The sequence below is a fragment of the Microtus pennsylvanicus genome, chromosome 2 (genome assembly GCF_037038515.1).
Source record: "Microtus pennsylvanicus isolate mMicPen1 chromosome 2, mMicPen1.hap1, whole genome shotgun sequence".
In the NCBI taxonomy this organism is placed as follows: domain Eukaryota; kingdom Metazoa; phylum Chordata; class Mammalia; order Rodentia; family Cricetidae; genus Microtus; species Microtus pennsylvanicus.
In genome coordinates, this window is record NC_134580.1 from 139962820 (window position 1) to 139974281 (window position 11462).

At 43.3% G+C, this 11462-nt stretch overlaps 1 protein-coding gene across 2 annotated transcripts in view; it reads right to left on the reverse strand.

Annotated features, from left to right (window-relative positions):
- The window catches only part of Ncoa5 (nuclear receptor coactivator 5), a 33322-nt gene extending 26042 nt beyond the window's left edge, over positions 1 to 7280 (reverse strand). For both annotated transcript variants that reach the window (XM_075963044.1, XM_075963045.1), the window contains exon 1: positions 7128 to 7280. The gene's annotated coding sequence lies outside the window, so the exon portion shown is untranslated. The remainder of the gene's footprint in view (positions 1 to 7127) is intronic.
- Between the last annotated feature and the right edge of the window lie 4182 nt (positions 7281 to 11462).

Genomic DNA, 11462 nt, shown 5'->3' on the forward strand with positions numbered 1-11462 from the left:
GGGTTTCTCTGTGGGGCAGTCCTGACTGTCCTGAACACTCTGTAGACCAGGCTGGCCTCGAACTCACAGAGATCCACCTGCCTCTGCCTCCTGAGTGCTGGGATTAAAGGAGTGCACCACCACACCCAGCCCAAAGAAGCTTCTTTTTTGCAGCAAATGACTATTACAGAAATGTACACTGCAGGCAGTGGAGGCACACACCTTTAAGGGGATTTCAGTGAGTTCGAGGCCAGCCTGGTCTATAAAGCAAATTCTAGGACTGTTATACAAAGAAAACCTGTCAAAAGACCAGGAAGAAAAGAAAAAAAAAAATCCACAAGCTGGTCAAATGCAGAAAGTATAGAACCAACCCCAACTGATACATTTAAAACACAACCCCTATACCTAAGGCTCGGGGAACATCTTTGAAGAGGAGGCAGAAAAACAACATTAACAGCTAGAGATCCAAAACACCTTCTGTCAGACAGTGTCTTGTAGACATGGCAGGGAGAAACACCTGAGAAATCTCAACAATACCACTGTCTAGACAATATCTGTATAATGACAACACCAGTTTACATGCCACTGTAGAAAGGGGAAATTTCACAAGGCCATAATACCCCTAGAGGAAGAGCTACATATAGGTAATCAATGGCTGCTGAGAGGCAGAATCACTTTTTTCCAGGGACAAGTCCTAACAGGCTATCCAATCCCGAGTGCTAAGCCCTAAACACATGTACACATTAGCAAAAATAAAGAGACTCAGTAGTTACATAGATGTACACATACGTACAGGCACAGATCTGTGCACATGTATATATAATACATATAAAATATATAATACAATACACATAATAGTATGTATACAGACACACACACATATATATATCAATATATGAACAATCAATCAATCAATGAATAATTTAAAAAGAGGCCATGAATTTGAGAGGGAGTTGGGGATGGGGACATAGGAGTTGGGGGGGTATAAATATAGCATTCATGGATGAAATTCCCAAGTAAGAAATGTAAATGAAAAAGTTTACAAGTTATACCCATTTGTAATTATGGGACACATTGTGATGTTATAAGGTACAGAGGTATGCATGTTCATAGCCTGTGTCATCTGTACATACATATATGTAGTGTGGAATAATTGAGTCAAGTTACCATCCATCACTTTCAACACTTATCCCTAACTGCATTTTTACTCCTCCCCCATCATCTCCCAACCCACAGCCCATAGTAACCATCATCCTCTTCTGCTGTGAGATGGCTTCAGAGTCCACATAAACAAGGTCACTGAGCTTTTGCCTATCTGTGCCTGCCGATCCCCCTCTTTCCTTTTTTTGGCTAGGATCAGCATATCCCAGCTGAAGCCCCACTTAAGGAATTCATTCAGTCAAATCGCTTGATTTCTCTGAGCCTGTGTCTTTTTGATAAAATAAATATTCTACTGTTTCCTATGACGATTTAATGAGACAAACTAAAAGATTTACTGAGAGTCACAAAGTTCAGCTAATATAAAGTAAACCACTACTACAAAAAACTTAAAATACAGTTTTAAAACAGGCAAAATAGAAAAGCTTAGCTCAGCTGGGTGGTGGCAGCGCACACCTTTAATCTCAACATTCGGGGAGGCAGAGGCAGTCGGATATCTGTGAGTTCAAGGCCAACCTAGTCTACCAGAGCTAGTCCCAGGACAGGCTCCAAAGCCTGAGAAACCCTGTCTTGAAAAACCAAAACCAAAACAAAACAACAACAACAACACAAAAAAACCAAACAAAAAAGAAAAGCTTAAGTAAGTCAATGAACTTGAGAAGGACAGTTTATAATTAACACACGGAATATTTCTTTTATGTTGCCATTTGTCGAATTCATACTGTATAAACCAGGCGTTGGTGTTGCACACCTTTAATCCCAGCACTCAGGAGGCAGAGGTAGGCAGATTTCTGAGTTTGAGGCCAGCTTGGTTTATAGAGTAAATTCTAGGACAGCCAGGGTTACAAAGCGAAACCCTGTCTCCAAAAAAAAAAAACAAACAACAACAATAAAAACCAAACAAAAAATTCTTACTGTACTAGGTGTCAGATATGTGGAGACAACAAGGTTCACATCCCTGACTTACAGGGGTTCACTGTTTTAATAAAGGTGAAAGGTACTCACAGGGAGATGGCAGGTGATGGAGGTGGGAAGGAAGGAAGGACTGAAAGAAACCGTGGAACTGGAAGAAAGAACGGCTTGGGAAAAGGAAAGAACCACCCAGCACATGTGAATGCAAAGGAATGATGCAAAAGACACAGCCAATCAGAACAGCACAGGAGGTTTGCATTGAGAAGAGGAGGGGAGATGAAGCCAGTCTAAGGCTAAATCCACATCACAAAACACTTTGCTGTGAAAAAAGGAAGAAAGTGATGGCAAAAGGACCTGCTAGATATGAGACATGAACTAAATTACCAAAACAAAGCCAAATTAACAAAGCTTCCCTGCCTAAAAACAGGGCAGGAGCATTTAAACTTAAGGCAGTTTTTGCCAGGCAGGGAGGTGGCTTTACGGAGAAAGGCAACTGCCACAAAAGCCTAGTGACCTGAGTTCAAACCCCAGTACCCATGAAAAGGAAGGAGAAAACAGACTCCACAGAGTTGTCCACTCTCCACCACATGAATGCTGTGACATGTGTGCACCCCCACACATCACACCCACATAACAAAATTTTCAAAACAGAATGCTGCCCATTACAGTATCAATCTTTGGGAACCACTGGTTTAACAGTGAAAGAAAGACGTGGAGAAAATTTCAAAAGATTATGATTTTACTTTTAACAATGGAATATAAAATGAACTTTTGATCAAATAGCCACCAGGCTTCTCTTTAACCAGTTTTCTAACACTTTAATAGCAGAAAGAATGACAACCATTCTCTATTTTCTTAGCATCACTGAAAAAATTACAGCAAAACAACAACAACAAAGAAACCATCATCTTAGCTTTGAGTTTAGTGCTGGGGTAGACCAAAGGGCCTTGAGCACACTAGGCGTGTGCTCCAGCACCAGCTTCACCCAAGCCATCTTAACACTTCAAGCAGACACTTGAGCATGAGTGAGTACATTCAGTCAGGCAGGAGTCTCGCAACCTTTCCATCTTACAAAGTAAAACTCTGTGTCCATTAAACAAAACCTCCCCCCACTCTCTCATATATATAGATATGTTTCCACTTAAATTATACATATACATTCATTCCCTATGTCACACCGCTTTAATGGTGATGTGTCAGGACCTCTTGGAAAGTTTATTTACTTCCTGTCCTCAGAGCAGAGGGCTGGACGAACCCAGGGCCACTGAGTTGAATCCCCAACTAAAAGTTCATTAATAAATCAAATTCCTAGGCCCTGTCCTAAGTTTACAGAATCTGAGTATCAGACCAATATTTTGTAACTGAGCTCAATTCTAAGGGGACTTAACAAATATTTGGGAAGTACTAGTTTGTTACCTATTTATTCCTCCAGCTTACACAATATAACACACAGGCCTTTCATTTACACGTCTCCCTAAATCTGTTCAAACAGAAGTAACAAACACCAACTATCAGGAAGAAAATCTAGTCATAGCCAGGATTATTGACAGTGATAACTTCTGGTTTATGTTTGTACTTGTCTTCAAATGCTCTAATTCTAAAAATGGTTCAGCTTCATAGTGTGAACTAGATTGCTTCTTAGCTTTTCAGCTAAGTTGTAGTGTAGTCTGAACTAGAAACAATAGGAATATTTAGAAAGTCTCTGGACCTTTCAATAGCTAATACCTTACATTCAGAAGAATGCCTTTTCCTAAAAAGGAATGTCTCCCAAGATTAACTTCAGATTTACTAAACACTGCTTTAGTGGTGTGGATGTGAAAGTATGTGGCCATCTTAATTTTTTCCCAAAAGTTACATTTAGGTAGTAAAACAAAATACTTCAAAGAGGACCCTAGGAGCAAAACAATACTGACAGCTCTGGCTTGCAGAATTAAGTTTGCTCTTCATTAGCCAGAGAATGGGCTAATGAAGGTAACATGCTTTCAAAAACAACAAAATCAGTTAAAGGAAAACATCAGAATGCACTCCACCATGACAGGGCCAGGACTCCACCATGACTGTGTCACCTGTGCGATCCTGTTTCCTTTGGAGGTCACAGTGTGATTATACTTTTCACACTGCTTTCAGGGACTGTGTGTTCCCATGTTTTAGCCACTGTCATAGCTTTTCTTTCTAGCAGTTGATGTTTAAGGGTTATTTCTCTTTCACCAGGGTTTTAGGAAGACTTCTCAGTAGATGGCCTAACTGAATGTTATATTGTGGAAGCTGGAGGAATAAATAGGTAGCCTTACCTTTATCTTTCATTGTTAAAGCTGCTATTAATGAGAGTAACAGAGGGTCATCTTCTGTTGGGCACTGCTCTGACAGCTTATTTCTTAGCAGAGTAGTCTACACAACCGTGTATGCTGTTCGTAGGACACATCTTTTAGCACATACAAAAAGCTGACAGTGAGCTTTGAAAGTATTAGTCTTAAAGACACATGATAATCATTCATAAACCACAAGGTGTACAGGAAGCAATGCAGTAGAAAGAACAATGCTTTGGGGGGACATTTAACTGGAGTTTATGGGAAGACAGAGGCAGAGTCATAATGAGACTATCATCATCTCTGGCACATTAATACACACATACAGACAAACACACAAGTACAGAGACACAGACACACACACAGGGCTAGCTAACAGAGAGACCTCAGAACTCCTAGACTATGGAAGCTACACAACATTGCCTAGTTTTGCCTATGAAATCTTTTATCTCTAACAATATTGTCTCAAAATGTTCTTAATATGTGATCTTGGGCAAGAAATCTTAAAACTCCTTGAGCTCCCATTTCCATATATGCATAAAACTTCACAACACATCTAATACCACTAATGCACGCACTTTACAGAACAAGTTGCAGGAGCAAGGGAGTGGTAGTTACCACGTGCGCTGCTAGCTGTGGATCCCCTCTGCAACTAAGTGCCAATGGTGAGTTTAGGAATAGAGACTATTTTTCATGCAGGGAGTCAAAAGCAGAAAACTAAAGGGCATATTCCAAAGGTTTCCTTTTCGTAAAAGGCTTTTCAATCTTAAAAGCACATGCGGATCCTAGTTCTCACAGTGACAAGCTTACAAAGGCACTGCCACCTGCAGGCACAGACATGGAACACCCAGAATGGTTATTTAAAAAGTTTCATAGCAAACCTTTGCTCATGGGACTGCTAAAGCCTTTCCAAAAGCTGTTTATTTTTAGTTAGGAGCACTAATAAATGAGGCTCCACTTGCTTATATTCTGAAATGGACTCCTGAGTAAAATAAAATCCCCTTTCTTCTTTGCACAGGATTGCTGCTTGGAAATCTGAGGACAATGATTGACCTTATGTTTAGTTCTACTCTTAATATCAAGGTCATATACCTAAGAACCTTGACTTCTTGTCTTACAGCCCTTGGTGGGGGGGTATCTGGAATGGCCCAAGTTGGCTTTGCTGAGTTTCATTTTAGGAACTAAAGTAAATCTGCTCTCATACTTTATAAAAACCAAATTTATGAGGAGAGAACCAGTGGGAGAGTTAACACTGCTATCTAGACAAATGCCTTTCCAATGTGGTGGGTGCGCCAGCACACTGTACAAGGAAAAGCAGTCTTTATCAGGAGGTTAAGAGTATGCATGTCAGGGGTCCCAAAGAATATATGGAAGGTGAAAGATGAGCTAAAGGGACGAGACAAGGAAACCAAAAGGAAGAAAGACGTCCATGTTAATCATTGGTCAAGGATCTCCAATCCCCTAAGGTAAAACCAGGGCCCTGTTCAGAAAGGTCAATACAAAGTTACTGTTTCACACTCATACTGATACACAAGAGTCAATGTACAGTTGTCAAAAGTCCCAGCGGTGTTTGCAGAAACATCGGTTTATAAACTGTCAAGGGGGCTACCACACCACAGTGCTACAGAAAACTGAGGCGGCACGACCAGCGTATCTGAGAGGTGATTCTTGCAGCTGTTGGGGTTCCACTTCCAAGTCAGTAATGGCAACCTTTTACAAACAGGATAATTATCATCCCGAAGATCCCAGGGCATTTCAATGCGATCTGGAATACCGCAGGGGGAAAAAATCCTATATACAGTGAAAGCCACAACACGACAATTAACCCCGTAGTCCTAGGGCAGCGGTTCCCAAAGCCTGGAGCGCACAACTTCAGGAGGAACAAGGACACAGTGTTTATTTTAATAGACAGGTATTTATTTTTTTCTTTTATGAGCGTCAGAAAAATAACTGACTTTCCATTATACGGTTTGGGGTTGAAGTTTCCGCCTTAAACAAACTGTATTTAAGGGGGAGGGGGGTTCAGAGTCGGTTTTAGAAAAAACATTTAACATTCGGTAAATAGTACAAGATGACAGGCAGACTGTAACGGTGCAGCGCGAGGGACGGAAGCTGGGGGACCTGGTCCTAAGCACAGCCCCTGGCCCGTTACCGTGGAGCGGAAAGGACCCAGCGCTAGGGCCCTGGAAGCCAGTGGGTTGCGGCGCTATGTCCGTGTAAGAACCTCGGGCACGGTTTCTCTCGCCCGGTTTTCCGGGCCCAGGGTGCGCTTCCATAAAACGGGCGAGGAGTCACACAAGTTGACATCTCGAGAATGCGCCCAGGGCGACAGTGCACCCCAGGTTGCTTGGCGTGGGGACACTGACGCGGAGACCGGTGTCCATGACCCGGGTTCGAATCCCGCCTGCGCCCACTGATTCGCCGAGCCCCTCCCGCCGCCCCCGCCCCTCTCCCCTGGCGAGCGAGCGACTTCACAGACTGGTGCTCAGGGCGTACTCGATCCTACAAAGACGACTCGGCGCTGTCCACCTCAGCCCACAGTCGCTCGCCAACTGGGCTCGGCCAGACAGGGGACTGGGCCGGGCCGGAGCCGGACCGGAGCCAGAGGCAGCCGCGCCCCGCACTGGGCATGCGCAGCTTCGCGCGCGCACCCGGAGAAGAGGCCTCGGCCGCGCGTCGAGCGGACCCTCCCGCCACAGCGCCCCCCAACCCCCAACTGCCTGCCCATCAGTCCTACGCCTCGGCGGACGGCCACCGCTTCCCAGCACTCACCGCTACCAGCGCGGCCGCCTCCCCGCCGCTCCTCCGCCTCAGACCCGCCGCTACGGCTTCGGCCTCAGCCCACCTGCCCGCCGTAGGACAAAGGCGCCACCAACCGACCGGCGCGGGCACGAGGCAATGGCGGCCGGGGCGGAGTGTGTTGGTGGGGGCGGAGGGCGCGCACGCAGCGGCGGCCACGACAGTGACGTAAAAAGCGTGTGGGTTTACGGCAGGGCTGAGTTGAGGCGTCCATCTCCTTGGCGACGAGGAGAAGGGCGCTCGGGCGGCGGTTGGGAACGCCAACGGTTGCCTAGTAACGGGGTCTCTGTGGAGCTCCGCAGAGGACTTCTTCGGTCTGGCCTTTCCCTCATTGGTAACTGGGCCGACAGATTTAAGTCCCCCAATACCCTCGGTCCTGTCAGACTTAAAGCCCTGGACACCTAAGCACCTGTAGTTCTGTGTATTGGAGAATCGCAAGGAACAAAGAACAGAGAGGCTAAGAAAAAGCTGAATTTAAATTTACATTTAAATAGGTTGTGTATCCTATTCGTTTCACTGACAAGAGGCAAAAGGCTTCTAGAGATATAGTGCTGGTTCTTCTTGAACCGTGAAGCATGTAGAAATGTTGCTTTTTCTTTTCCGCATTTAATCTAGAGTTTGTTACAGGGAATGGAATTTGCTCACACAGTTAAAAATGCTCTCCATTAAGCCATGGCTGTATGAATAGCCCCAGGGAGCTTCTTAGATGCCATCGGGTCTTTGTCTCATTTTCTTCTCCCCGCCCCCCACCCCTTGCAAATAGTACAGATCAAGTAAAATGGTAGCTGTGAAATCTGAACATTGAGAGGCCTATTTTCTTTCTTTTTTAAATTGATTTTTATTAAGCTATACATTTTTCTCTGCTCCCTTCCCTTCCTCCCCCCCCCCCCTTTCAACCCTCTCCCGTGGTTCCCATGCTCTCAATTTACTCAGGAGATCTTGTCTTTTTCTACTTTCCATGTAGATTAGATCCATGTATGTCTCTCTTAGGGTCCCTCATTGTTGTCTAGGTACTCTGGGATTGTGATTTGTATGCTGGTTTTCTTTGCTTTATGTTTTAAAACCACTTATGAGTGAGTACATATGATAATTGTCTTTCTGGGTCTGGGTTACCTCACTCAATATGATGTTTTCTATAGCTCCATCCATTTTCCTGCAAATTTCAAATGTCATTTTTTTCTGCTGTGTAGTGCTCCATTGTGTAAATATACCACATTTTCCTTATCCATTCTTTGATCGAGGGGCATCTAGGTTGTTTCCAGGTTCTGACTATGACAAACAATGCTGCTATGAACATAGCTGAGCACATGTCCTTGTGGCACGATTGAGCATCCTTTGGATATGAACCCAAAAGTGGTATTACTGGGTCTTGAAGAAGGTTGTTTCCTAATTTTCTGAGAAATTGACATGCTGACATCCAAAGGGGCTTATACCAGCTTGAACTCCCACCAGCAATGCAGGAGTATTCCCTTTCCCCCATATCCTCTCCAGCATAAGTTGTCATCAGTGTTTTTGATCTTGGCCATTGTTACAGGTGTAAGATGGAATCTCAGAGTTGTTTTGATTTACATATCTCTGGTGACTAAGGATGTTGAACATTTCCTTAAGTGTCGTTTTATATTCCTCTGTTGAGAGTTCTCTGTTTAGGTCTGTACTCCATTTTTTTTATTGGATTATTTGTTCTTTTGATGACCAATTTCTTGAGTTCTTTGTGTATTTTGGAGATCAGACCGCTGTCTGATGTGGGGTTGGTGAAGATCTTTTCCCATTCTGTAGACTGTTGTTTTGTCTTGTTGACTGTGTCCTTTGCTTTACAGAAGCTTCTCAGTTTCAGGAGGTCCCATTTATTAATTGTTTCTCTCAGTGTCTGTGTTGCTGGGGTTATATTTAGGAAGTGGTCTCTTGTGCCAATGTGTTCAAGTGTACTTCCCACTCTCTCTTCTATAAGGTTCAGTGTGGCTGGCTTTATGTTGAGGTCTTTGATCCATTTGGACTTGAGTTTTGTGCATGATAATAGATATGGATCTATTTTCATTTTTCTACATTTTGATATCCAGTTATGCCAGCACCATTTGTTAAATATCTTTTATTTTCCATTTTATATTTTTTGTTTCTTTGTCAAAAATCAGGTGTTCGTAGGTGTGTGGATTAATATCCAGGTCTTCAATTCAGTTCCATTGGTCCTTCTATCTGTTTTTATGCCAATACCAGGCTGTTTTCAGTACTGTAGCTGTGTAGTAGAGTTTGAAGTCAGGGATTGTGATGCCTCCAGAAGTTCTTTTATTGTACAGGATTGTTCTGGCTATCCTGGGTTTTTTGCTTTTCCATATGAAGTAGAGTACCATTCTTTTGAGGTCTGTGAAGAATTTTGCTGGTATTTTGATGGACATTGCATTGAATCTGTAGATTGCTTTTGGTAAGATAGCCATTTTTACTATGTTAATTCTACCTACCCAAGAGCATGGGAGATCTTTCCACTTTCTGGTGTCTTCTTCAGTTTCTTTCTTCAAAGATTTAAAGTTCTTGTCATAGAGGTCTTCCACTTGTTTTGTTAGAGTCACTCTGAGATATTTTATGCTATTTGTGGCTATTGTGAAGGGTGATGTTTCTCTGATTTCTTTTTTTTTTTTTTTGTCATAACTTGAGTACGGATTTTCTCGGATTTCTTTCTCAGCCCATTTAGCTTCTGTGTAAAGAAGGGCTACTGATTTTTTTTAAGTTAATCTTGTATCCTGCTACATTACTGAAGGTGTTTATGGGTTGTAGAAGTTCTTTGGTAGAGTTTTTGGGGTTGCTTATGTAAACTATCATTTCATCAGCAAATAGTGAGCGTTTGACTTCTTTTCCAATTTGTATCCCCTTGATCTCCTTTTGTTGTCTTATTGCTTTAGCTAGGACGAGAGGCCTATTTTCTTTGAACATCCACTTCTATGTTCAGTCTGCTCATTGACTCATTGTTTGTTGTATATCTGCCCTCAAGACTTGGCTGGTGAGGAAGTAAAGACACATGCTTTCAAGACCTGAGTTCATTCACACGCGCACACACACACACACACACACACACACACAGAGAGAGAGAGAGAGAGAGAGAGAGAGAGAGAGAGAGAAAGAGAGAGAGAGAGAGAGAGAGAGAGATGTTAAATGATAAGACAAAAAGTCATCTTTAATCCTAGCACTCAGGAGGCAGAAGCACGTGGATCACTATGTGTTTAAGGCCAGCCTATACATAAGGAGTTGCAGGCCAACAAGGGAGACCCTGTTTTGTAGTAATATGGAGCAGCGGGGCTGGGTCCCCAAAACCCCAGCCGCCTGGCTCGGCTAGCCTATGCCCCGAAATAATTACACAGATACTGTATTCTTTTAAACACTGCTTTGGCCCATTTCTAATCATCTGTGTAGCGCCCCTAGGTGCGCTTACCGGGAAGATTCTAGCCTAAGTCCATCCTGGGTCGGAGCTTCATAGCGTGTGTCTTCCCTGGAGCAGGTAGCATGGCGTCTCTCCCTGAGGTGTCTGCTCTGGAGAGGAGAGCTGCGGAGTCTGAGCTCACTTCCTCTTCCTCCCGGCATTCTGTTCTGTTTACTCCACCCACCTAAGGGTGGGCCTATCCAATGGGCCTAGCAGTTTCTTTATTGCTTAGCCAATGAAATCAACAGATTGATATATGACACTCCCACATCACTGTTTTGAAAACTTTTCTTTTTAATTCTAAAATAATTCTTTAAAATACTCTGTGACTTGTTGTGTACCTATCATCCCTAGCAAATAGAGACCCTTCTCTGTTCTCTTGGAAGGTGGAGACTAGTAGAAAGATAGACCAGGTTAAAAGAAACCACCCTAGGGTGTGCCGCTGCACAATGAGGTATGTGCTGGGGGAAGAAGTAGGCATTCTCAGCTAGAACCTAACCTCACACACAGGAGAAACAGTTGTAGAAATGATGGTAAAATTGCATGGAATTAGAGATCAAAACAGAATCTGTCAATTAGGTTGTCCACGGACACTCATCCTTTCTTCTCCAAAAGAGATCCTAAGGTATGGGGCTGGAGAAATGGCTCAGCAGTTGAAAGTGTTTGCTACTCTTGCAGAGGACCGAGATTGGGTTCCCAGCACCTATATGTCAGCTCACAACTGTCTGTAATTCTGTTTCCAGGAGCTCTAATACCCAATTCTTGCCTATGCATGCACCAGACACACATATGGCACACAGACATGCATTTAGGCAATACACTCATACACCTAAAAATAAATACGTAAAATACATCATAAATTACAAAAATTTAAGAAGAATCATGCCAATCAGATTATTTAG